Source organism: Diceros bicornis, chromosome X (assembly GCF_020826845.1).
Source record: "Diceros bicornis minor isolate mBicDic1 chromosome X, mDicBic1.mat.cur, whole genome shotgun sequence".
Lineage (NCBI taxonomy): Eukaryota > Metazoa > Chordata > Mammalia > Perissodactyla > Rhinocerotidae > Diceros > Diceros bicornis.
In genome coordinates this window covers 109,526,469-109,553,567 of record NC_080781.1, presented here as the reverse complement: position 1 = coordinate 109,553,567, position 27,099 = coordinate 109,526,469, and the positions used below count along the sequence as shown (strand labels likewise).

General features: G+C 42.0%; 1 long non-coding RNA gene across 1 annotated transcript; it reads right to left on the bottom strand.

Annotated features, from left to right (window-relative positions):
* Nucleotides 1-1,486: 1,486 nt before the first annotated feature.
* Nucleotides 1,487-26,095, bottom strand: LOC131401363 (uncharacterized). Its single transcript, XR_009217663.1, has 3 exons — nucleotides 21,904-26,095; nucleotides 16,785-16,860; nucleotides 1,487-1,718 (listed from the first exon to the last, which is right to left on the bottom strand). It is a non-coding gene; the product is annotated as an uncharacterized LOC131401363 (long non-coding RNA).
* Nucleotides 26,096-27,099: the final 1,004 nt, after the last annotated feature.

The window sequence follows — 27,099 nt, the reverse complement described above, 5'->3', positions numbered from 1 at the left end:
GGGTAAAAGGGCATGAACATTTTTTAGGCCCGTGTTACAGACTGCAAAATGGTTTTCCAGAAAGGTTGTGATCATTTACAGTTCTACCAGCAGGGCACATAAGTACCCATCTCTTCATACTTTCACCAACACTGAGTAATGACGTTTTTTTTTAAGTCTCTGCCAATTTGAAAGGGAAAAATGGTATTTTGCTTCCATTTGTATGAATTCGATTATAAGGGATGATACACATTTTAAGCTAACTCTCTTAAACTTATACAGAAACTCACGTGTTCCCAGAGACAAAATCCATAATGAAGTCTTGAGGGATCCTGAAATGAAAACACACAGGGGACATCTGCATAAAAACAATTCGCATTCGAGTAGTTGATACATTTATTTTTTAACCATTTTTAATTGCAAAATATGACATATAGAATGCTGCATATATTAATAGAGTATTATAAAGTAAATACCTTTTTATTATCATCTAGGTCAAGAAATAGAACTCAGAAGCCTGACATGTATCCCATCCCAAAATTAACCACTGTGGTGACTTTTATGGTAATTCCTTCCTTGCTTTTCTTTATAGTTTTATCACCCAAGTTGCAACCTTAAACACTATAGTTTAGTTTTGCCTTTTTAAAATATTTTGTCTCTTTCACTCAGTAACTGATATACTCGTAATAAAAATTACACTGGATTATAATAGCATATAACTTAAAAAAGCAAATTCTCATTTTTTTTTTAAATGGTGCTTTACAGACACATAAAAACATATACAGGGCCGGCCCCGTGGCTTAGCGGTTAAGTGCGCGCGCTCCGCTACTGGCGGCCCGGGTTCGGATCCTGGGCGCACACCGACGCACCGCTTCTCCGGCCATGCTGAGGCCACGTCCCACATACAGCAACTAGAAGGATGTGCAGCTATGACGTACAACTACCTACTGGGGCTTTGGGGAAAAAAAAGGAGGAGGATTGGCAATAGATATTAGCTCAGAGCCGGTCTTCCTCAGCAAAAAGAGGAGGATTAGCATGGATGTTAGCTCAGGGCTGATCTTCCTCACACACACACAAAAAATAACATATACAATTTCCCCAGTCACCTGAGTAAATAAATTACTCTGCCTCAAACTTAGCATATCACTTTGATATAGTTACATGTATTGGTTCAGTTTTAAAGTAATGTTTCCCTTGTCAATATAATTTTAACATTTTCCATTGAAGCTTACAAGTCAGGATTCTGATTTTCCATCTTCTCTTTTTCACAACCTATTAGATAGGTCAGAGTTCTTAGTTGCAAACTACAGAATCCACTCTGACTAGTTTAAGTAAAAAGGAAATTTATTAGACAATATTAGACAGTCCACAGGATCTCTTGAGACGCACAAGGCCAGGCAGGCTCTGAAAAAGCCAGGAGCACCGTGCAAGCATACTGTGGCTGCTGCTCTGGCAAAACACCACCATCACTACCCTGGAAAAGACATCAACTGCCCATGATCCCTGCCTTCCATTTGGAATTTCCAGGCTGTTGGTATCTCCCTTCAAACAGCCCCTAGAAGCCCATCAAACAGAACACTGGGCTGGAGAGATTCTAGCTGCTCGAGGTGGCCTCTCTGTTGCTTGTTGGTTTCTTCTGTCCAGAATGCTGACATGTCCTATGTTGGGTACCGGAAAGCACAGAAAAGTTTTCTGTATATTTTGCCTTTTTCCACTCAACTCTTCAGTAGAATGTAAACCTTTAAGGGCAGAGACAAGTTCATCACTTTTAAGTAATCAAATACTGATTATTTATTAATTATCTACTACATTCCTCAACAAGTATTTCTTGAATGCCTACTCTGATTCTGGCAAAGTGCTAGGTGCTGGGGATATCATTGTGGACAAGACAGTAAAGGATCTTCTCTCACGAGCTTACATTCTAGTCAGCGTTGAGTGACAACAAATATATCAACAAATAAATAATCATGGTTTCAGATGAAGGGAGGGGCAAGGCTACCTTAGATAGGGTGGTCGAGAAGATCTCCTTGAGGGGCTGACAGTGGAAGTAAACGTAAAGGATGAGAAGGATCCAAGCATTTGAAGAGTTAGGGGAAGAACAGTCCTGGGAGAAGGAATATCCCATGAGGAGTAAACAGACTCACTCACTGAGACTGAGAGTAGAGCACGATGAGTGAGCAGGGGAGTGAAATGTTTGACTTTTAATTCAAGCATGTTGAGAAGCCATTGGAGGTTGTGAATAGTGGGGAGTGACACAATCTGGTACACATTTTGAAGGATCACTCTGAGTGGTGAGTGGAGAACAGGCCAAAGGGGAGGCAAATAGAAACATTTAGAAGGAAGTAATCCAGGCGAAAGATGATGGTGGTTTAGACTAGGGGAGTTGAGAGAATGAGAGATGGTCACATTTGGGATATGCCTCAGAGTTAGAATCAATAGGAATTACTGATTGGCTGTGGGAGGAGAGGAAGAGGAGAATCAAGGGTAACACCCAGATTTGGGGGCTTGAACAATAGTGAACCGATGCTGACGGTTACTGAGATGAGGAGGGTAAGGGGGCAGAATTCGAGTTCAGATTTTGAAACAGTGAGGTACTAGTATCCATGGGACTGGACATGGCAAGTAGATAGTAAAATATATATATAAGTCTTGAGCTCAGAGAGGTCAGGTCTTGTGTTACTCCAGGCTAAGCATTCTGAGAGGATACATGAAAGGTGTAAGCACAGTTTGGAAGAAAGAGTTAACAGGTCTAGTTGATCAGTCCTTGCATGTCTCCAGGGGAGCCTGGAATCATAATTGACCCTAGACCTACCCCTGGGAATATGGCCCTCAGAAGGTTCTTTATGTCTCTGATTGATGATGATGTTTCATATGTCCAGAGCAATGGGGCATGTTGTACCAGCTCATCAGGACTTCTCAGGATTATTTAACAAGATTCACGATGTATCTGGTTTCGATGTTGGCATCCTGAGTTTCAGTTCATAAAAGCCTCCGACCCTGAAACTTGTGTGGGCTTTCCTGGGCAGAGACACATCACAGGTGTCCTGGTAGTTTGCTTCTAGCTGCTCCTGTGTGGCCCTGAATGGGGACGGACTCAAAAGCCTGTGCCTGAGCGATGCATATATTTTTCCTGTTGCCTTTCTCTGTATCCTTTGCTGTAATAAACCTTAGCTGTGAGTAAAACTTGCTGTTGTGTCCTGTGAGTCCTTCTAGTGAATCACTCAACTTCGAGTGGTTGTGGGACCCCTGAAACACAGCCTTTGCCCTCAAGGAGCTTAAGTTTTAGCTGGAGAGGAAAAAGGAACATACACGAAGCAACAATGACCCAAGCAGGACAATACAGAACAGTCAGCCTGAGGATAGGGACTAGCCTTTATTTATCTTTGTACCCCTCAAACAGGGCTGGGTTAACTGGGAGGTTCTCAATAAAAGTTTGCTGAACTTAATGGAAGAGGTGAAACTTGCCGGATGGGTAGGACTTTGAATAAGCTAAGAGAAAGAGGGCACGCCAGTTAGAGAAATAACTTGATGTAGGCCCAAAAGTAAGAACAGGCAGTGTTTGTTTGTAGAAAGCTGTCCTCTTAGTCTCCCCACTCCATAACGCCTGGCTCAGTCACCAAACACTGGGCAGTTAATAAAGTCTGCCACTTGTCTGGTGTCCGTGTCCAAGTTTGTTGACACACCCTTTCTAGCCTCTCCCTACTTTTTCTGGGCACTGCTAAGGATGAGAGGTGATGGCACAGCATATTCCTTCTGTACCCACTCAAGTCATTTGCAAGAGAGTAAACTGAGGCTGTGATGTCTAGTTCCAAATCTCACTGTGTCACGGACGGTTATCTGGGCTGATCTGATCTCCCTGTGATTCAGCGATTAAAATTCCAGATGGGACTACAATAACTTTATTAATCCTGAATTCCATACATCAGTCCCAAAACCAAAACTCCCAGAACTCATGCAATTCTAATACAATCTTTCCATATTCCCAGGGCAGCTTTCAAAAGAAAGTAATACCTACTTCACCAAAAGAGAGACTCAGGTGAAGGGAGACATGGATACTGAGGAAAAGAAAAGATGTTTTCAGAAAGGAACCAAAATATTTCAGGGAAAGAGAATGGAAGGTTTAGCGCTTAGACCTTAGAGATCATGGAATGCAACCACCGCCCCCTCCCCCTCTGGCAGATAAATAAGAGATCTGTCTAAGATCACACAGCCGTCCACAGCTGATCCAGGACCAGGACCCAGTTTTCCTGATTTCCTGATTCCCAGTCCAGCACTCTACCCCATTTTAGTGCCCTATTTAGTAGTTCTACCACCACAGGAATCATCCCCAAAGAAGGCGGATGTAGTAAATTTCCCAATTAGCAAGCATCCCTCCGTGAAACGTGTTAAGGGCCAGTACAGGGAAGGGCAGCAAAGGCCAAGCCAAGGCATTACAATTACAAGGACTAAGTGAGACATGTTTCTGACTGCTTTATGGGCTCTGCAGCCTCATTGCCTCTTGGCTTTGAGCTAAGTCAATCATACTGTGTCGTGGAGTGGGGGGTCAGGGAGGAGTGAACAAAACAGAGCTTCCTGCTGGCAGAGGTACGTGGCCGGACTATTAATCGACCAGCAGAAGGAGGGAAGTAATTCAGATGCATATGACGGCAGCAGAAAGCCCTGGCCCAACCAGCATCACCTCCCACCCAAGGCCTGCCAGTTCACAGCAGCCGGTCAGAAAGCTCATGGCCATGCGAACAGGACTGGCTGCCAGACTGGAATCTCCACACCAGCCTCTGTGCCTTGCCCAGACTTCTGACTCAGAGGTGACGAATAGGCTGGGCTGGTTCATCAGCACAGTGAACCCAGGCGACAAGCTGGCAGTGACTCCTCTGAGGACTGAAGTCACTTCCTGTTTGGGACCCCAAGCCTTGAGCTGCATTCCCACACAGCTCAGGCTTCCACAGAGGATCACAGGTGGCTCCTAAGCCAATGGAAGAAATATGAGAAAAAGCCTATGGGCAGTTGAGGGTGCCTTGGTAAAGTTTAAAATGTGACTCTCTCTGAGTACCAAATCAGAGAATAAATGAATTCAGCATTCAAGTCACATTCTTACTCAATGCCTGAATCACTCTCACAAAATGAGTGTTAGTTTCAGCCCCTCTCAGGGCTTCAAATCCTTATTATAAAAAAGCATTATATTGTCATTACAGGAAATAGCTCATAATTCTGGTTTAGGTGAGATATGGTAGAGTTAGAAATAACTGGATTTGGACAGATAAGAGAATCTTATCCTTTAAACACCAAAACTTGTAAACAGTATTTTGGATGACATCAAATATACATGTATAAGTTACATGCTTCCCAGATTTCTTAACCCACTCGAATCTTTTTCCAGCTAACTCAGGGTAATCAGAATCAACATCCTTTATTATGTTATGCTATTTTGTTTTTCTGTCTCTTTTCAGGATATCAGGCCTTCAGTGGGCACTTCCCCTGTCAGTTTGTCTGAGCTTCTTCCCCCCAACCCCCACTCCAGTATCTCTTCCTGTTGCTCTAATCTGTACGGCTAGGAAACCAGATTACAAAACTCATCAGAGCTAGGTTATAAACAAGGCACTAGAAAAGGCCTAGGAAATCAAGTTTGTGGCTTTAGTGCTATCTTGTGTGTTTGAGGGAGTTTGCAGCTATTTCTTCCTTCCAGGTTTGGGGCAAATTTCCAGAGAACAGAAGGTGCCAGAAGCCTGGCCTAGGGTTAAGTGCTGTGCTACTAAATATCTGCCTGGGATCAGGCCAGGCCTCAAAATCCCCTGTCCCCACACCAACTCCCTGGCTCAGATAGCTGTGAGTGACAGAAAATTGGGAAGAATAACTAAGAATAAACATGAGGCCATGCCAGATTCCTCTTTCAGATATGAAGTGCTGACAAAGCAGGGGCAACATTGGCTTGGGAATCTGCTCTAATCTCCAACAGAGGAGCATCTCTGCACTGTCCCCAGAACTGTGAAGCGCTAAGGAAATTAAAAAGGTGATTTCTCATGCTTAGGCAGATCCTGAAGGAAACAAAATGACATAAAAAATGCACTGATCAATTTTTAAGTACACAATACCTTATTGTTAACTATAGGACTATGTTGTACAGCAGATCTCTGGAACTTACTCATCTTGTGTTGTATAACTGTAACTTGATACTCATTGAACAACAACCCGCATACCCCCGTCCCCCCGTCCCCTGATAATCACCATCTTACTGTCTACTTCTATACCTCTGACTATTTTAGAGGCCTCATACAAGAAGAATCACGCAGTATTTGTCCTTCTGTGACTGACTCATTTCACTTAGCAGAATGTCTTCTAGGTCCATCCATGTGTCCAAACTCACCAAATTATATATATTAATTATTTGCAGTTTTTTGTATACCAATTATACCTCAATGAAGCTGGGGGAAAATGATAAATAAGCCAAGGGCTCTACCTTCAAGCAAAAAAAATGCACAAATCAAAAGTAAGCTAAATAAGATGAATTTTGAAGTTTCTTAACTGTAGCAATACTTGAGATTTTTGAGGTCTTTCTTAAAAATCTTGGGAGAAAAGCAACACGTGATTTACACTGTAATAGCAATAGCCATCACGTGTTCTACGTTTTTACAATTTAGAAACCACTTTCACAGTCATTGCTTCCTTTGATAAGCTGCAGAGAAGGCCGTTCTCCCTCCCATCCTCAGCCATCAGTTACTTTAAGAAGCAACACTTAAAAATTTCTATTGTCTATAACATTATTGACAGCTAAATCCCCACTGTGTCTACATCTTCTATAGGCAAGGATTACCACAGGGTTCTGCTGGGAGAGCTACAGCAGGCCCCAAAGGCCCAGCTGTGCACAGGATATAAAAGAGGGGTTGCCTAGATGCTGGGGTCCCTGCCTTCTGAGGACCTCTAACCCCAGAGCTCTGCCTCTGCCAGACCACCAACCCCCACACAACGCAGAGCAGTCTCCCTCAGCCTGTCCCAGTGTCACTTTTAGCCCAGGATAGAGGTAATGATGCAAAATCCACAGGCCATCATTTGATTATTTTGGTCTGGACATCAAACAACCAGCAGGATGACGATAATGGACAAGTTATTTACCATCTCTGCACCTTGATTTGACCATTCTTAAAATAGGTGGGGTAAAACTTGCCCCTACCTACTTTCCAGATATTGGAGATGATAAACGAAGTACTACGATGGAGTATTTTAGTTTTTAAGATGAATTACTTTGAAGTCCTTGGAAAGATCACATAAGTCTGAGAGATTCTAACTGGCTAAAAGTTAAATATCTTCAATTACTTAAAAGTTTTACTAGAAATCACACACAACATCTCAAACCAAAGATACGGAAAAGAGGAAACAGCTTCGGATTTGAAGTTGGGGAGGGGAGACAACTTAGTGAGGAAAGTGGCAACCAACAGAAGGGATATGAGATAGAAGAGCAAGACAGGAAATGTCAAACTGAAGACCCGTAATTTTGTTACTGGGAAAGAAAGGGGAAATGTAAACAGCAACCATCAAACAATGTTTTCCCAACCAGAATTAAAAGATTACGTAAAGAAATGTTTCAAAGTGGTTCAATCTGGAATAACTGAGAAACAATTAAGAACACATTATAAAGCACATAATACTTACATATGTGAAATAAATTTAAACGGTAAACTCCAACTGCAGGGAATGCTGCAGCTGGGTCTTAAAAATCTTTTAACCGTAATGAGTCTGTCAGTGATTCCATATGGGGATGTGATTTATACTTAAGAACTGACTATTTGGGTGAGTCTCATCTAGATTCAAGATAACAAGACCCACACAGAGTACAGCAATAAAGCCAAAGGAGGGAAAGTCAAATACAGCTCTTCCTAACCCCCCACCTCCTTACATTTCTGCCCCTCTCACCCTTCTAAGCTAACCAGCTAATCAGCCAACCAGCCACTCTGTGGATAACTTACTTGTGTCTGGTTTAGGGCCTACCCTTCAGAAAGGTATATATGCCAGAGGCAAGGAAGCTGAGCTGTAAGTCTAGCAGATTTGCACTCCTCAGGTTGATCTACACTGACTCCAGCCACTTCTTTCCTATGGAAGACACTAAAGGCAGTAAAAGTATGTTATTTCCTCAGTTTGCTCATGCCCAACATTCAAAGGGAAAACAATAACAATGATGAAGCAAATTGTTGCAAGGGCTGGGCAACCAAAGTCACCAAGTACCACAGGATTTATATATATATACACACATACACACACATATACACATATAGATCCACACATATACATACACTCTAGTATATTCTACTGGTTATGGTTGAGTTCAACACTATGAGTCAGGTCAGGAGCAACCAATCACTTTTTACCTCTCAGGTCCCTTCTGGCAATTTGGTCTTCACTTCTAGTGAGAAATCTGGAAATGGCTCCACTGGTCACCCTTCTCCTGGGAGAAAGACCACCTCAACTATCAAGAACTCAGCTTTGGTAAGAGAGTAAGTTCCCTCTCACAGTGATACTCATGGACACTGGGGAATTATGCTCACTCAGTCTTGTCAGAGAGTTCCCTATAAATTAATTTACAGTGAATCAACTCTGGGGCACTAAGACCACTACAGACACGGACAGCCTGTCCCAATCTTGTGAGATCAACTTCATATAGAATAACTCTCACACTTTATCACACACTCCTGCAGCTCTAGTCAGACCTAGAACCTGGGACTAGAGTTACAAAGGTGTTTGACCTGGGGGCAATTCTTATGTTCATAAGAGCATGACTCTTAGGGTAGAAGCAGAAGGGAGAATGTGTGTTTCATGGTGAATAATGAGGGAGGAAAAGGACTGTAACTGATGAACAGGTGGGTACTGCCTGTCCTGTCCCCTCTGCTTAGATAAAGCAAGCACTTCCATCAGACTGAAAAGGTGGCTTGGTGTTCACAGTGCAGTCTGTTACAGAATTAGAAAATCAGCATCACTCATACACTCCCTGAGAGTGGAAGTTCATGGTCAGTCAGTACCCAGGGAATATAGCAGAGCCTTTTAACAGCAACCAAATATACCAGCTATGACTCTACATATCCCAGTCTCCCTTGCAGTTAGATTGGGGCGAAGTGATTTGTTTTTGCCACTGAAATATGTGCAGAAGTGATGTGTGTCACTTCTGGGATGAGGCAATTAAGCCATGTGGGCTCCCAGCTGTCTTTTTCTCAGCCATGGTTTGCTTGGAGGTCACGTGTTACAGATGGCATTGCTGCAAGATAGAAGGGGACCAACCAGTCTGCATCAAACTTTATTTACGCGAGGAACAAATAAACCTGTGTTGTTTGCTACTGCATCAGCATCTAGCCTATTCTGACTAATACAGAAGCCAAAGCAGTGGCCCATCCAGAATGCCAGAGACTTTAGCGCAAGAAATGAACCTGGTCACACTTATAAACTCTGTGAGGATGATTGGATTTCACATGTTTCCCAAGACTTTCTTCAATAAAACACTGTCTCTGAGGGAGAATGCTTCTTCCTAAAACAGTAACTTCAAGTGTAAAGGCTACCTCTTCCAAGATGCGTGTCTTCAAAATATCATACAGCATCCAAAATTTGTTCAATAGCTCATGAAATCTCTTCCTAGGCACCTATCACCTCCTGCTACTTCCCATTTTACTAACATCACTGGACACAAATGCTGTCTTATAGCCTCTATAAACAGAACTTTCTCATAAATTCAGGTTCCCATAAAAACCAAACAAGAGAAAAATGAAAAAGGAGACACAACTAAGTTTCTCTCTATCAAGACCATCTCAATTTCTTGTGGGCCCCGGCTCAACCCAATTTAAAGTTTAGAATAGGAAGAAGAGGAACTTTCCTCATTCATTGCCTGCATAATGTCTGAATCCGTCTCGGTGAGCCAGCAAGGCCAGCATAACATAGGAGGCATAACGTGTTAAAGCTTGAACCAGAAGGGCTGGCGACAACCTCAGCTTGGAACTCTTCACAAAGGATGGAAGACTTCTTGGCTATTTTTCACTCTAACCAGCTGAAAGCCCTACCTTTCAGAGCATCTACTTATTAAGATGACAGGGACCCCACATATGACTGCTTATTGCAAATTACCAAAATATGTCTTTACAAACATTTCTTTCAAAGGCAGGTCATGTTATTAGTGTAAGTTTGAGAAATTATACACACACATATTTATCTTGGGCTAGGACTTCATAGAAATTTTGATGTGTTCAATCCCTAATGAGAAGCCTGTCTGGTGGTTGAGGCTATACAAAAACCATGGCCTGGTCCCTGTATTCAAGCTTGCCCCTTACTCCGCAACTGGAATCTGGTTCTGTTGGGAGTAGATGGTCAGAGAACTCCTTACTCTCTGACCCAGAAGGCCTCTTCTGAGCATTGCCCAATTCTCCTGTTATACAACATGCAAAATAAATAATCAATCTTAAAAGTCAGGCAGCCAAAGCTCTACTCAAATAATAAGCCCTTTTATAAGCTGCTTATCACCTGCCAAAATCAGCTCCAGAGGAACACCAGGAACTCTAAATTCTATTGTTCGCGTTAACTACTTGAGGGAAAAAGACAAGCTTCACTGGCTTTATTGGTTTTCTAAGAGAGAGAAGACACAAAGGTTTTCATCTACCCGCTCCTTGTCCTTGATCTCAATAACTTAAACATAGCTCCAGTCCCACCATCTCTGAGAGATCTCTATTAATAAAGTGTGAGCTAGAAAGGGGTCTCGGCCTTTTCTTAGAAAACATGCCATTCTCTATTTTTCTTCTCACCTGATTGTGGGGGTGAGGAAGGGAAGAACAGAAATGCCAACCTTTTCAGAAAATTCATTGGGAGTGAGGGAGAGGGCAGGACAGAGGCATCTGAAATGCAGTCTTCTGACTGTGAGGGCTCTCTGGCTTAACTACAAAAGGAAAGAGGAATTTTGCTCAAGGAAAACTGTTTAAAACCATGTTTGGTGCACTTGGGTAGGCCTGAAGATGCGTTGTTGTTGGCCCAGAATGGCTTCTGTGGGTTTCAAAATACAGGATGGGGCCTCTTGCTGAGGGGTCTTGTTAAGGAAATCTGATGGGAGAAATCTGTTCTAAAACTCATTTCTGATAAACCACAAAAGGGATTTTGATACTTATTTGACATTATCATCTCAGGACCCTCAACCCACACATGCAAAGCTCAAGATTTACCTCCTCCATAAAAAAACCTCACTATCCTAGACCTGAAACTATAAAACTCATAGAAGAAAATATAGGCAACACACTATTTGACATTGGTTTTAAAGGAATCTTTTCGGATGACATGCCTACCCAGACTAGGGAAACTAAAGAAAAATAAACAAGTGGGACTTTATCATATTAAAGAGCTTTTATAAGACAAATGAAACCAGAATCAAGATGAACAAACAACCAACCAGCTGGGAGAGAATATTTGCAAAACATACATCTGACAAGGGGTTGATCTCCATAATATATAAAGAACTCACACAATTGAACAACAAAAAAACAAACAACCCGATCAAAAAATGGGCAGAGGAAATGAACAGACACTTCTCCAAGGAAGATATACAGATGGCCAATAGGCACATGAAAAGATGCTCAACATCACTAATCATCAGGGAAATGCAAATCAAAACAACACTAAGATACCACCTCACAACCGTTAGAATGGCTATAATCACCAAGACAAAAAACAACAAATGTTGGAGAGGATGTGGAGAAACAGGAACCCTCATACACAGCTGGTGGGAATGCAAATTGGTGCAGCCTCTATGGAAAACGGTATGGAGATTCCTCAAAGAATTAAAAATAGAGATGCCCTATGATCCAGCCATCCCACTACTGGGAATCTATCCAACGCACCTGAAATCAACAATCCAAAGAGGCTTATGCACCCCTATGTTCATTGCAGCATTATTCACCATAGCGAAGAAGTGGAAGCAACCTAAGTGTCCCTCGACTGACGATTGGATTAAGAAAATGTGGTATATATATACAATGGAATACTACTCAGCCATAAAAAAAGACAAAATCGTCCCATTTGCAACAACATGGATGGGCCTGGAGCGTATTATGTTAAGTGAAATAAGCCAGAAAGAGAAAGACAAACACTGTATGATCTCACTCATATGTGGAATATAAACCAACACATGGACAGAGAAAACTGGACTGTGGTTACCAGGGCAGTGGGGGTGGGGGGTGGGCACAAGGGGTGAAGGGAGTCATATATGTGGTGATGGACAAACAAAAATGTACAACCCAAAATTTCACAATGTTAGAAACCATTAAAACATCAATAAAAAAAAAAAAAAAACCTCACTATCCTCCCTTCTCTCCTCACTGATCCCTCTTGTCAAATTGGTCCCTTCCTCCGCCAGGCTCTACACATACTGACTTGTTCACACTTGTTTCCTCCACTAACTTATGGGTTTTCTTAGAGCAGAATCTAAGCCTTATTCATCTCTGCATCCCTATTGTCTAGCACAGTCCCTGGAACATCGTAGGTGTTCATTAAATCATTTAATTAACAATAAGATCAATAATAATTATGGTTAACATTTGAATGCTCAGTAACTCTGTGTTTAACTTTCTATATTTTTTCTCATTTTCCAGATGAAGAAGCTGAGGCACTGAGAGGTTAATAAGTGGCAAAGCAATGATACAAACTAAGCAGTCAGGCTCTAGAATCTTCATTCTTTGTTTTTTTGTTTTTGGGGGTTTTTTTGCTGAGGAAGATTCGCCCTGAGCTAACATCTGTTGCCAATCTTCCTCTTTTTTTGCTTGAGGAAGACTAGCCCTGGGCTAACATCTGTGCCAATCTTCCTCTATTTTTTTTTTGTACTTGTGTTGCCACCACAGCATGGCTGACAAGTGGTGTAGGTCCGTGCCTGGGATCCAAACCCACAAACCCAGGCCACCAAAGCGGAGCACACCGAACTTAACCACTACGCCATGGGGCCAGCCCCTAGAACCTTCATTCTTAACCACTACATGGAGTGGTACACAGGAATAAATAAGTGAGCTGATAAAAGGCTATACACATATGAAACCATTAAACACAAACTTAAATTAATTTGAAACCTGGTTTATTCACATAAAAATGTATTAAGCACCTAGTATTCTGTGCCAAGCCCAAGGCTAAGGAATTAGTGGTACAAAGATAAAGGCATGGTCTTCATCCTCAAGGAGAACAGAGACAAATAACAAAAGCTTACTGAGCACTTACTACATACTGGGCACTGTTCTCAGTACTTCACACGCATTAACTTTTTTAATCCTTACAAAATCCCTATGATGGCAGTACTATCATTATTATTATCATTATCATTATTATTACTAAATTGAGATGAGACAGATGAGAAACTGAGGCACAAGTAGGTTAAGCAACTTGAAAGAATCACCATTTGAACCCAAGCAGCCTAGCTCCAGAGCCCTTCTCTGCTACACTCCACTGCCTCTTCCGTTTACAATGATATGCAACTCTAATACAATGTAATATGTGCCAGAAGAGAGAAAGAGAAAAAGTGCTATGGAAATGTAGAGAAGAAATGATTAATTTTGCCTGAGAGGGGGCTCAAAGAAGGCCCTGCAGAACAGGTGACATTTGAGCTGGGCCTCGAAGACATGAGAATAGGAAAGAAATTCAAATACGAATAGTACAGGGAGACCAGTAAAACTTGTATGTGTTTTCAAAGCCATCACTACTGAAACACAAAGGTAAGAAGCAAGCACAGCTCTACACCACCTTCTGCTGCTGAGGCCACTTCTAGCTAAGGAACGGGGAACTAATAGTGCAACTGTGGCCTGAACTTGTACATCAGTTTTCCCACTTGGTTCAAACTCTACCTGGGGTTTAGGTATCTTCACAGTATCTGTAGGAATTTCTTTTCCTCTCCCTTCTGTACAATAGATAATGTTTCTGGAAGAGGACCCACACAGGCTCTTTAGTGTAACTGAGGCCAGATCCTCCAAGGTTGGCAAAGGAGGCTGGCATCGCCATGTAGGCGAGAGAGACAACTGGATCTCACAGCCCCAATTTTTTCTACATAGAGATACTTTCTCTTTTGCTAACTGCAGAGGTTCTAAGCCATTTTATTAAAGGGTGTTCATGGGTTTCCTTAGAGTTTGTTCCACTCAAATCTGGTGACAACTTCCCCTTCCTCAACGTCTAGCTTCTCTGAGGATTACTGGCTACTATGCCAAGAAACACATGTGAATAAGTGAACTCCAACAACCAGTGAGTGCTCCTGGGGCAAACTTACGACTATTTCTCCCATTCTAAATACCCTCTCTTGACCCTACACACCACTCAAGTTACTGTCTCGCTTCTCTGCTCTTCTTTTTGTTTTTTTTTTTTTTTTGCTGAGAAAGATTAGCCCTGAGCTAATATCCATCGCCAATCTTCCTCTTTTTTTGCTTGAGGAAGATTAGCTCTGAGCTAACATCTGTGCCAGTCTTCCTCTACTTTATATGTGAGTCACTGCCACAGCATGGCTGCCAAGCAGTGTAGGTCCACGCCCAGGATCCAAACCTGTGAACCCAGGCCACCAAAGCAGATTGCACTGAACTTAACCACTATGCCACGGGGCCTGTCCCTCTCTGCTCTTCTTTACAGCAAAACTCTTCAAAAGATTTGTCTATATTCTCTGTCTACAATTTTTCTCCTCCTCTTCTCTCTTGAACCCACTCCAATCAAGATTTTGTCCACTGAAACAGCTTTTATCAAGGCCACCAGTGACCTCTATGTGCTAACTTCTATCGAGAATTCTCAGCCCTCATCTTGCTTGGCCAACCAGAAGTTCTTTTTAGTTGATCATTCCCTCTTCTTTGAAGCACCTTCTTCACTTGGCTTCCAGGACACCATTCTCTTCTGGTTTTCTTTCTACCTTACTGGCCACATCTCGTCAGTCTCCTTTGCTTATTTGTCATTGTCTTTCTAACCTCTAAACGTGGGAGTGCCCCAGGGCTATCTCATCGGCCCCCTTCTCTTCTCTAACTACTCTCACTCTCTTGGTGATTGTATCCATCTCATAGCTTTAAATACTATCTAGATGCCTATGACTCAAAAATGTTTATCTCCAGCCCTAACCATGCTGATGGTTGCCAGGCTCATATATCCCACAGCTTATTCAACATCTCCACTTAGATATCTAATTGGTATCTCAAATTCAACATATCCGAAAGTGAATTGCTGATATACTCCCAACCCTGTTCTTGGCAGTTTTACCACTGCAGTTAGTGGCAACTCCATCTTTCCAGCTGCTCAGGACAAAAACTTTGGCATCATCCTGAACAGAAATGCTGTGTTACACAACTCCAGAGAGCACCAGCCACATATTATTCAATGCTATCGGTGTTATGCGCAACACGGTGACCCTGTTTTCCTTGATTCCTCTTTCTCTCACATCCCACATCTTACCTGTTAGCAGATCCAGTTAGCTTTACCTTCAAAATATATCCAAAAATCCAACAATTTCTCCCCAATTCCACTGCTACCAGCCTGGCCCGAGGTTGTCCCCTCATAACTTATTATCCAAAAAATAACCAGAGCAATCCTTTTAAAATATGTCAGGGGGCTGGGCTGGTGGCGCAAGCAGTTAAGTGTGCGTGCTCCACTGCAGCGGCCCGGGCTTCGCCGGTTCGGATCCCAGGCATGCAACGACACACTGCTTGTCAAGCCATGCTGTGGCAGCGTCCCATATAAAGTAGAGGAAGATGGGCATGGATGTTAGCTCAGGGCCAGTCTTCCTCAGGAAAAAAAAAAAAAAAAAGAGGAGGATTGGCATCAGATGTTAGCTCAGGGCTGGTCTTCCTCACCAAAATAAAATAAAATAAAATAAAATAATAAAATAAAATATAAAATAAAATAAAATATAAAATAAAATAAAATAATGTCAGATCACATCACTGTTCCACGCAAAATTCCCCAATGCTTCCCATCTCACTCAGAGAAAAAGTCAAAATTCTTACAATAGCCTACAAGACCCTGCGTTGTTTTTTCTCTTTGGCATTTATCCCTAGCTAACAGACTATGTATTTTATCTATTTATCTCCTTTATTTTCTGTTGCCCACCTATGAATATGAGCTCCAGGAGGTCAAGGACTTGGTCTGTTTTGTTCACAGATGAAGCCTCAGCATCTACAATACCCAATACAAAATACACACTCAACATATATTTGTAGATGTAAGAAATGAAGTAGATTGGGAAGACAGAAATCTTCATACATGAGCCAGAATCATACCAAAACGCACTATAACAAGTAAAATGCCATTTGAGTAGCCAGCTAGTGCTGGGACCAAGTCAAATCCCAGGAGATATTCAGTTTCTACTTCCTAGTGTTGGTTTTTCCATTGCTTTCATATTTTACCTGACGAAGTCTCCTTTCTTTTGTCTCCTAAAGAAAAAGAAATTGACCTATATATAGTAAGGAGCTCCCCCTGGTGGAAGCAATGCTCATGGAAAAGAAAACCGTAGAACAACACACTTTAAGTTATAAAGGAGATCACTGGGGACAAAGAAAGTAACTCCAACATTTCACGGGAAAAGTCCTCAGTAGAAACAATGGAAACTAAAGATTAGATTCGAAGTACATAGGGGAACTTATCAACTTATTTTACTGTTGAATCTCTTTTGCATCTGACAATGAGAAAAAAAATAATTCATTTACAGTTGAACAACATAATTACCTACTCTTAGGGAATTTAAAGTCTGGTAGAGGATGTAAGCCATGAATACAAATAAGTACAAAGCAATGAGTATGACTTCGAATGAGTGAATGGGGGCCAAATAACAGGAATAAACTAAGACTAGGACTTACCCAGGGAAGATAAGGATAACTTTGGGCTCAATAAATCCAGGAAGGCAACTTAGAGGGGGTGGTTCTTGAGCTGAGCCTTAAAAGACAGACAAAATTTTAATAAGAGAGTATTCCAGGTAAAGACCTAAAAGTAGGGAAGGGCACATCATGTGGAACCCCAAGTCGGCCAATGGGGCTCTGTAAAGGTCACAATATGCATAACAACACAATTCAAACCCCTTCTTGAAAAGGGCAAAGATGGATTCTCAAGAGAAAAGTCCTGGGGCTGGCCCCAGTTGGCATAGTGGTTAAGTTCGCACGCTCCACTTTGGAGGCCTGGGGTTTGCAGGTTTGGATCCTGGGCGTGGACCTATGTACCGTTTATCAAGCCATGCTGTGGCGGCGTCCCACATATAAAGTAGAGGAGGATGGGCACAGATGTTAGCTCAGGGCCAATCTTCCTCACCAAAAAGAGACAGAGAGAGAGAGAGAGAGAGAGAGACGTCCTTGGAAAAGGTAACACAGGAGGGAACCAAAGAAAGCCCCTTTCCTTATTTTCCCTTGGATGAGAGGAACACTACTAAAAACTATGGGGCAAAAAAGATAAAATACAAATTCTGTGATAAATAGTCCAGCTTACATACTAGAGGATTCTGAATCCACGATATCTAGAGGAAACACTTACAGGCATGCAGGGTCTATTCTGGTTCTGTATTTTATCTGAAGGTAATGCCCAGTGAACCTCCTTTTCAAATGAGGATGTTCTCCCTTCCATTCCCTCCTGTGCAACGTCCTTCCCACAGAGATGCCAAGATGCATCTTGAGTTCATCCATCCCTCTCCATCTCCACCGACACCCCACTAGTTTGAGCCACCATCATCTTTCTCCCCTTTTTCCCCATCGTCAATCCCTCATTGACGATTCTTGTATCCACTGATGATTCTTTAGTATCTAGTACAATTTTAGTATCCACTGATGATTCTTTAGTATCTAGTACAATTTTAGTATCCACTGATGATTCTTGCCTGAAACAGTTATTACTGTGGTGCTTGCCAAATAATAAGTTCCTATTTCCATTGTTCTTTCTACATTTATTAATTGGAATGCTACTGTAAACAAGTGCTTTCCCTTTTCCCTCATTTATTTAGTTAGTTAGTTACTTACGTCTTTATATTAGTATGGACTTGTAGATCCCTATTTTACTCTATGGGTTATAATCTATTACTATCATTATTTTGTTGCTTAAATTGTCCCAGATTTTGCCATTGGGAACTCCTTCAAATTGACTCCTGTATCCTTTTGACATGTCCCCATTATTCCATGAGCACTTTCTTTCCGGCAGAAGACATTCCAAGCTCATCTTATACTCTCCCTGCCCCAGCCCCGGAATCAGCCATTTCTCCAAGAAGTCCTGGTCCCTTTTATGTGGAGAATGATATTTTAAAAACCAAGATCTGAGTGCTAGGTATATTCATTGGTATTGGGGTGTCATCGCTTCTAGGCTTTCCCAGCAGGCAGAGCTAGGAAATATATGTATATATACAAACTATACCTATTTCTATATCTATCTCTGTGTGAGTGTGCAGGGTGGTGGGCGGGTGGGTGGGTATGTGTATATAAAATGATGCATTCATACTGATACTTCTGCTCACCACTGGTCTTCTGTCTTTCCTCATGTGGAACCCCTTCCTCTGACAGAGTAAAATCTGGTTCTCATTATTAACAGTATATTTACTTATTTGCTTGATACTAGAATATACATAAAGTAGATTCAGAATTGCTAACCCATACCCCCATGGAAAACAAACCTACCAACCAGAGTATAGTATTTATATATAGTTTTTTTTTGGTTTTGGTTTTTTGGGGTTTTTTGTCTTTAGCTTTAGAACAGTGGTTCTCAAAGTGTGGCCCCTGGACCGGCAGCATCAGCATCGCCTGGGAACTTGTTAGAAATCCAAATTCTTCATTCCCAACCTAGACGTACTGAATCAGAAATTCTGGGGGTGGGGACCAGCAAGTGAAGTTCTAACAAGCCTAGGTGACTGATACATCCTGAAGTTTGAAAAGCACTTAGAGTGGTTCTCACTCTAAGTATATATATTAGAGTATATAGTCAAAACACTCTTTTCCAAAGTTACTTAGTGCATTAGTCTACTCGGGTTGACATAACTAAATACCACCGATGGGTGGCTTAAACAATAGAAATTTATTTCTCACAGTTCTGAAAGCCAGAAGTCCAAAATCAAAGTGTCAGCAGGTTTGGTTTCTCCCGAAGCCTCTCTCCTTGGCTTGTAGATGGCCACGTTCTCACTGTGTCCTCATGCGACCTTTTCTCTGTGCACACACATCCCTCATATCCTTTTCTTACGAGGACACCGGTCATATTGGTTTAGGGCCGCACCCTTATGACCTCATTTAACCTTAATTATGTCCTTAAAGACCCTATTGCCGAATACAGTCACATCGGCGGTTAGGGCTTCAACATATGAATTTTGAGGAGACACAGTTCAGTCCGTAACACTTAGGTTAGTTATCTGCTCCCACGCCTTCAGTGTGGTTGTTATTCATTTGTAATACAGTTAAGTTCCTTTGTTTCCGTTTGCATTCCGTTTTGGGTCCCCCTTTCGTCCACATTGATCTTAATTTTTTTTAGTATATGAAATATTAACATGATTCTAAAAATCAGAACTATATACAAAATGTAAACTCAGCAAAGTGTCACTTTCCCATTCCCAGTCCCCAATCCTCTCTACCCTGCTCCTATCCACCCCTGGAAGTTACTAATCTCATTAGTTTTTGGTTTATCTTTCCACACAGGGAGTATTGGTTTTCTATGGCTCCTGTAAAAAATTACCACAAACTTAGTGGCTTAAAACACCACAGATGTATATCACAATTCTGAAGGTCAGAAGCCCAAAATGGGTCTCACGAGCTAAAGTCAAGGTGTCAGCAGGGCTGCGTTCTTTCTGAGGACTTTAGGGGAGAATCTATTCCTCTATCTTTTCGATCCTCTAAGGGCTGCCTACATTTCTTGGCTAATGGTCCCTTCTTCCATCTTCTAGCCATGAGCATAGCATCTTCAAATCTCTATGACCCCTGCTTCCAACATCACATCTCCTTCCTCTGACTTTGGCCCTTCTGCCTTTTTCTTATAAGGACTCTTGTAATTATACTGGACCCACCAGGATAATCTCCTTATGTCACAATCCTTAATCACATTTGCAAAGTCCTTTTTGTCATATAAAGTAACATATTCACAGGTTCTGGGGATTAGTACACGGACATCTTTGGCAGGGGTCATTATTCTGTCTACCACACAGAGATTTTTTTTATTTTTTGAAAACAGAGTGATAGATGTCACTCTTAAAATCGTTAAAGGGCTTCTCCCTACTCTTAGAATGAGTCCAATCTCTTGACCCTTCTAGCCTCCTTTGCCTCCTTCCGTTCCTTCAACACACTAAATCCTTTCTGGCTTCAGGGCCTTTGCACTTACTCTTCCCTCTGCCTAGAATATTCTTTCCCGGGCGCCTCTCATGGCTGGGTCATTCTTCCAGTCTCATCTCAAATGTCCCCTTTTTAAAGAAGCTACCCCTGATCACCAGATATGTAACAGTCTGTCTCAATTACTGTCATTTAGCCTATTTATTTTCTTTATCATTGATCACAGTCTGAAATATATTTTTATGTATCAATTTACTTGTTTATTGACCCATCTTTCCCATGAGAATGTAATCTACACGAGGGTGGAGACTGTGTATATTCTGCTATATCCCTAATATCTATCGTAGTATCAGGCACACAGTAGGCACTCAATAAGTGTTGACAGAACAAATGAATGTTGCTCCAGTCTGGGTGGGCAAGGAGGATAAGTGTGTTGCTGGTCTAAATAGGGTAAACAAAACAACCCCATGTTACTTTAAGTACTGCTGATGCAGCCTTTCACAACTCCCAACACAATCCAAATATTTTCCTATATGTAATTCATTCATTCATTCAACAAGTCTTTACTAAATAACTAATACGCACTCATTTAACCTTCACAACAACCCTACGAGGCAGCTATTATTGTTATTATCCCCATTTTACCAACAGGAAAACCCAGGTTCAGAGAGGTAGCGTGGCCAAGGACACATGGCTAGTAAGCTACCATATGCTAGGCATTATGCTAGACTCGGGGCCTTTACCAAAGAACAAGTGAACATGGTCCTTGCCCTCTGTAACAGAGACACAGAGAATGAATCCACGTCTACAGGGCAGTGTGCTAAGTGTTATGACACAGGCCTGCTAACGGTGCTACGGCAACACTGGTGAAGGGCAGTGAAATCAGGCTGAGGAGTGAGAGGAGGCTTCTGGGAGGAGGAGGCACTTGAACTAAATTTGAAGCATCAGTAGATCTTAGCTAGATGATTGGAACACCGGCTATCATTTACCTTGATGAATTTTCTGTTCTAGAGTCCGGCCTTCACCTCAGCTTTGCAGGATAAGAAATCCAATCTTGTAAGTAACCTAGTCATCTGGAATTGGGAATACTGACACATGCTAATAAAGTTCAGGAGAGAATGAAGTTATACATCAGAATGTTAATTTGACTGTAGAGTGGGCATTCTCTCCCCACAGGCGTGCATACTGAGACAGTTTTCTGGTGGGCCTAGAACACGGATTCACAAACTTTTTATTTAAAGGGCCAAACAGTAAGTATTTTGGGGTTTGTGGGTCATATATGGCCTCTGTCACAACAACTCAACTCTGCCACTGTCAGGCAAAAGCAGAGATAGACAACACATAAACAAATGAGTGTGGCTGTGTTCCAGTAAGACTTCAGTTACAATAAGACTTTAAAAATAGGTGGCAGGTCAGCTTTCGTCCATAGGCCAGTTTGCAGACTCCTGGCCTAGAATAAGAACAAGAGTAGTTACATGCTTCAAATGCTTAATCACATCAGGCTTGGGTAGCCTGACGTAGCCATTGATGCAACAGAGATAAATCTATCTCCAGTATCAGATTGGGCATGTTCTCTCCTGAGCAGTGCTTAGATAGACACTGCCAACATTTGCCTCTCTAGTCCTCCTTTTTTAATTCTGGCCACTCTACAAAAGCCCACCCCATTCTAAAGCCTTGGGTACAAAAAAGCTCTACTTACCAGTATAACTCCAAGGGAAATGCCGGCAGCATCAGCTTACATTCTGCCGCTATTTCACAGAGAACGCCTTGATCCTTTGTTATCTGCAGGAGGAGGGGCACTCTCTATTCTTCCATGTGTTCCCCCAGAAAAAGTGGCAGATTTGGCAATATTAATACTCACAAGAGGCACCAGCATGTAAGCTCCGTGAAAATAGAGATTATTTTTCAAATTAGAATCCTTTATTTTTACAAGTCTATGTTCACTGTAGAAAATTAGAAAACAAGAATAAGTAAATAGAAACACTATTTTCCCACCGCCCAGAAATTACCACTGTTAACAGCTTAGTATATATCCTTCCAGATCTTTTTCTAAGTATATATAATATACATATACATTTTCTACCAAAATGAGATAATACATGTACATAATGCTTTGTAACTGCTTTTTTCAGATAATGACCTCCACCATTCCATGTTGATAAGTTTCCATATCATCTAATACCCGTCCATATTTCCCTACTTTTCCCCAAAATGTCTCATAAAGCTAGTCTGTTCAAATCAGGATCCAATCTCAGACCAGTCATTGCATCTTAAGTCTCTTTTCATTTAGAATGGCAATCTTTTCCAAGACAGGAATTTGTTTGCTGCTGTATCCATAAAGCCTTTAACAATTCTTGGTACATAGTAGTAGCTCAATAAATATTTGTATTATTAACTAATTAATCAAAAACTTGATTAATGCGGGGGGATGCGGGAGGTTCACCATATAGTTTATCTCATCCACACAACACCCTTTATCTCCATATTATAGATAATGAAAATCAAGACCAGAGAAGTGAAGTGACTTCCCAAGGTCACACAGCAAGAATGTTGCAGTTGTTTTCCATTCCTCTGTTTATTCCATTAAATCAGGAATCAGAAAACTTTTTCTGTGAAGGTCAGATAAGTAAATATTTTAGGCTTTACGGGCCAAGAAGCAAAATCAAGGATATTATGTAGGTACTTACATAACAAGAGAGAAAACAAATTTCCACAAATTTTTTATAGATGAAATCCAAAATATAATTGACTACAAGGTTTTGTAATACAAGTCTACTAATGAAAAAATGGAATAGAAAAGTAACATCTTGTTTAACTGGGGTTGAAAGTCAGTGTTCCCTATCATCAAACTGATCGTAAATGTTCATCTGAAAAAAACATTCTTAGTTCGCAGGTCAGAGTTTGCCAACCTCTGTCCTGTACTACGCTTCCCGTCTGTGATTTGGCTTTTTCTTTGAAAGTCTGAGTGAAAATAACATTCTTTTTAATTGACAGGTGCAATTGGGTTCTGGCTTATTGACGTTATATAGTACTAAAGTACAAATGAGGAAGACAACTCCTTAGCCACTCCTTTAAAATGTCTACCTAAGCAACTAGAAGGATGTGCAGCTATGACACACAACTATCTACTGGGCCTTTGGGGGGAAAAAATAAATAAATAAAATCTTTTAAAAAAATACTGCTAAAATGGCTACCATGGGGCCGGCCTGGTGGCGCAAGCAGTTAAGTGCACGCGCTCCGCTGCGGTGGCCTGGGGTTCGCCGGTCCGGATCCCCGGCGTGCACGGACGCACTGCTTGGCAAGCCATGCTGTGGTGGCGTCCCATATAAAGTAGAGGAAGATGGGCACAGATGTTAGCCCAGGGCCAGTCTTCCTCAGCAACAAAAGAGGAGGATTGGCAGATGTTAGCACAGGGCTGATCGCCTTGCAAAAAAAATAAAAATAAAAAAAAATAAAATAAAATGGCTACCTTGTCTTACTTCAGTCACTCCAGTACCTAACAGTTGGCAACGCCTGTCTTCTTTCATTGAAATTGCAAGAAGGTAGGTGGCATTGTGACTGTGGCTTTCATAATTAACCATGTGTTAATATTTAATGGGGTTGACCAATTTAGAAATCAGTGCAAGGGAGGATGGTGACTGTTTGGCCTATAGCAGAGCTGATTATTTTTTTCTCAAATAAAAACATGCTATGCTGTTTAAAGATATAGAGGTAAATATCCAAAAAGTTAAAAGAAGAGAAAGTGACTGCTTTTGTGGGAGCAGGGAATGGGAAGGAAAGCTAGGACTCCTTTTGTTTTTAAATAGTAAACCTTGTAGAACTATTTGTAAAACTAGGTACATGTATAATTTTGATAAAAATACATGAAAGAAAACTAGAGGCTCATTAAAGCCCCTTCTAGAAAATGCTTATTTAATACTTTCCTCCATCCTCCCCCAACCTAGGTTAGGTGTCTCCCTTCTCTGCTCCTCACAGCATCCTGTGCTCAACTCCATCAGAGCACTTAACACACTGGACTGTCATTATCTGTTTGTCTGTCTCCCTGAAGGAACCATGAGTTCCTTGCAGAGAGGGACCATGTATTATTCATTTCAGCTCCTAGATTAAAATATTTAAAATTTAAAATATTTAAATTTAAAATTTAAAAAGGTATTCATTAAAGTTAAATAAAACTAGCTAAACCAAATGCCACTCAGTCTAGGCAAATTAACATCACAATGAGATACTAAACAAAAAGATAGGCAAAGTAAGTGCTGGTAAGGATGTGGAGATACTGGAACCTTCACATTTACAGATGGGAATTTTAAATGGTACAGCCACTTTGGAAAACAGTCTGGAAATTCCTAAAAAAGTTAAACACACAGTTATCATATGACCCAGAAATTCCACTCCTATACCAGAGAATAAGTGAACATGGTCCTTGCCCTCTCTAGTGAAGAGACAGAGAATGAATCCAAGCTTACAGAGCAGTATGTTAAGTGTTATAATAGAGATCTTTCTGCTAAGGGTGTTAGGAGAGCATCAGCGCAGGACAGCGAAATCAAGAGAACTGAAAATATATGTCCACACAAATGTTCACAATAAGATTACTCATAGCAACCAAAAAATGGAAACAACTCAAATGTCCATCAAATGATAAATGGATAAACAAATGTGGTATATCCATACCATGGAATATTATCTGGCCATAAAAAGGAATGAAGTACTGATACATGCTAAAACAAGGATGAACCTGGAAAACATCATGCTAAGTAAAAAAGGCCAGTCACAAAAGACCACATATTGTACGATTCTATTCATATGAACTGTCCAGAAAAAGCAACTATATAGAGACAGAAAGCAGATAAGTGGTTGTGAGGGCTAGAGGTGGGAGGGGGGATTAACTGCAAACAAGCTTATGGGAATTTGGGAAGGGTGATGGAAATGTTCTAAAATTGGATTGTGGTGATGGTTGCAAAACTCTGTAAATTGACTAAAAATAACTGTACATTTAAAATGAGTGAATTGTATGCTATGCAAAGTACAAGGCTCTAAAAAAAAATCCCTCAATCTATTACATTATTTAGTTACTCAACTTTTTCCCCCAACTGGACTATCCCATTACACGACCTGACAATAATTACAGTGAATGAAGTTTCTGAAGCACTTTTGTCGGTTGGGGCTTGGGGTTGTGCCGACAGAAACATAACAGTCAGCATCTCTCTGTGAAATCGTAAGATGTCTTGAGGTGTAGATTGTTTCCAGCTGGGTGATCCCAGTGTGTAATCTGGATAATCCGTGGCCTCTCTGCCAGTTTAAGCGTGAGTACGCCTAAAGCCTCTACTCTTAAGCAATAAACTAGTCAGGTAACAAAATTCACTTCCTGCGATTCTCAAGCCCTATTCATAACCAGGTGAATTGCTCTGTTACGGCATATCCTTGAAAATGCTGATTTTTTTTTTTGCAACTCGGTCAGTGCTTATTGGGCAAAGGTGTCCTGCCAGAACAGCCAAAGGATACAAACTCCACCCCCTAGGCCCGCTCCCTTGGGGTACTGCAGGAGAAAACACACCTCTCCAAGGGCCGTGGGGAGGTGCAACTGGATGTAACAGCACCTCTCCGAGTACGGGAAAGGCTTGGACCAAGTCCCTCCCTCTTTGCCTTGCGGGAAGGGCAAAAACTGCCAAAAGTCAGAGTGAGGTGTCTCCTCCCAGGGCCTCTTGGTGCCCGGGAAACTCACGCGGCTGCTTGTCAGCGTCGCCAGGAGGTTGCAGATAAGAGCGCCTGGACTTCAGCCGCTTTCGCCGCTGCAGCCCCACCGTGCGGCCCGCGCAGAGCGAAGACAGAAGGCGGTGGAAGAAGGAAAGCCGCTCGAGCAGGCTCGCAGCCGTCCAGGGCTCCACGCGGCGGTCCCCCGCCACCCTGCGCGCGGCTCCCTGCTCACGTGGCCGCCGCCCCTCCCGGCACCGGCTATTGTGTCGTAGCGCCCCCCGGTAACTGGAAACCGGCAAAGCCGGCGCCGCGGGCACCCGCCGGTCGGAGCATGCGCAGACCGGCGGGCGAGCGGCTTCCAGTCCACGGGGTCCCCCTGGCCGAGGTCAAGGCCTCTGCGGCGGAAATGGGCGCGTTGCTGGGCCCCGCGAGGCCGAGAGCAGCTGATCCAGACCAACCTGGAGTAGGTGAGGGCTTTCGGCTTCCACCCTTTCCTCCCTTCTCCCCAGTGGGAAAAGGACCCCAAAGAGGACAGAATGGCCCAATAATTATCTTGAACCTGAATCCCAGCTCCCTTCTGCAAAAGTGGAGAAAAATAAGACAGTTTTTTTCAAGGTGGTTTTACTCGATGTTCCTAAAAAAGTGTATTCGTAGCCGCGTGAATGTGGCTAATTATTACTTCTTGAGCCTCAGTTTGCTCCTTATAGTGCCTACATCACAAGGTGTTTGTGAAGATTAAATAAAATAATCCACCTAAAGCGTTTAGCAGACTGGTTAAAGCTAGCTGTTTAATTTGTTTCTCAGGGCTTAGCAAACACCTGAGAGCAGGTGTCATCTTTCCTCCGGATTCAGGGAAACACAAAGATTTTGACACCACAAAATAAACACATACCTAAAGTGAATTATTCATTAAAATGGTATGTATATGAGAATTAAAACAGTCTATCCCCACACTCAGCCTGGACACTGAGAAACAAAACCACACCTTACAAGCTGCATAAATATGACTTTGCTAGTCCGCTGTCTTCATTAACATTACTTTTCCAGGAGTCCCCTGTCCAGGCAAATAATTTTTTCATTACAAGAACTTCCCCAGGGGCCGGCCTGGTGGCACAAGCTGTTAAGTGCGCGCGCTCTGCTGCAGCGGCCTGGGGTTCGCAGGTTCGGATCCCCGGCGTGCACCGACGTATTGCTTGTTAAGCCA